The sequence below is a fragment of the Solanum tuberosum genome, unplaced genomic scaffold (assembly GCF_000226075.1).
Source record: "Solanum tuberosum cultivar DM 1-3 516 R44 unplaced genomic scaffold, SolTub_3.0 scf00710, whole genome shotgun sequence".
NCBI lineage: Eukaryota > Viridiplantae > Streptophyta > Magnoliopsida > Solanales > Solanaceae > Solanum > Solanum tuberosum.
Genome location: NW_006239629.1, coordinates 133,102 through 133,912, shown reverse-complemented (window position 1 = coordinate 133,912; position 811 = coordinate 133,102).

Here is an 811-nt window from a genome sequence, read left to right as displayed (position 1 = left end):
TGTTTTTCCAGATTGTGGTACGTTTTTTTTACAGATTTTAGTTTTGTCAATTAATTTATGTTCATCTATTCTTACTGGTTTATTAAACTTTGGTTACTTCGTGTTTCTGCAAAGTTTATTGAAATCAGTAATTCTTGTTTTTAAACACAGATTGATAACAATCTTAAGGAAATTATTTTATACTTTTTAATCTGTGTTTCTGGTGGAGAGAAAAACCTTCGTGGTTTTATACTCCTGTTAAGTTTGCAACTTAAGGTATTGCTTACGGAGTCATTTGTATCAATTTCTGTTTGTTATAGATTCTGAAATGGCTAATGACAATGTTACGGTGGCTGTTACTGCACCAACCCAAACTGTTATACCACCAGCAGAGAAACTGGGAAAATTCTCTGGTGTGAATTTCAAAGGATGGCAGCAACGGGTATTTTTCTGGCTTACCACTCTTGGTCTGCAGAAATTTACCAATGAAGTAACTCCAGAGCCTGCTGCTGAAATGCCAGACAGAGAAAAAGTCATGATTATTGAAGCATGGAAACAGGCAGACTTCCTATGTAAGGGTTACATTTTGAGTGCTTTAGAGGATGACTTATATAATGTCTATAGTGCAATGACAACTTCGAAAGATTTATGGGATGCACTTGAGAAGAAATATAAGACAGAAGATGCATGCTTGAAAAAATTTGTGGTCGCAAAGTTTTTAGACTATAAAATGTCAGATAGTAAAGTTGTAGGATCACAAGTACAGGAACTTCAACTTATTTTTCATGATCTGATTGCTGAGGATATGGTAGTAAATGAAGCTTTTCAAGTG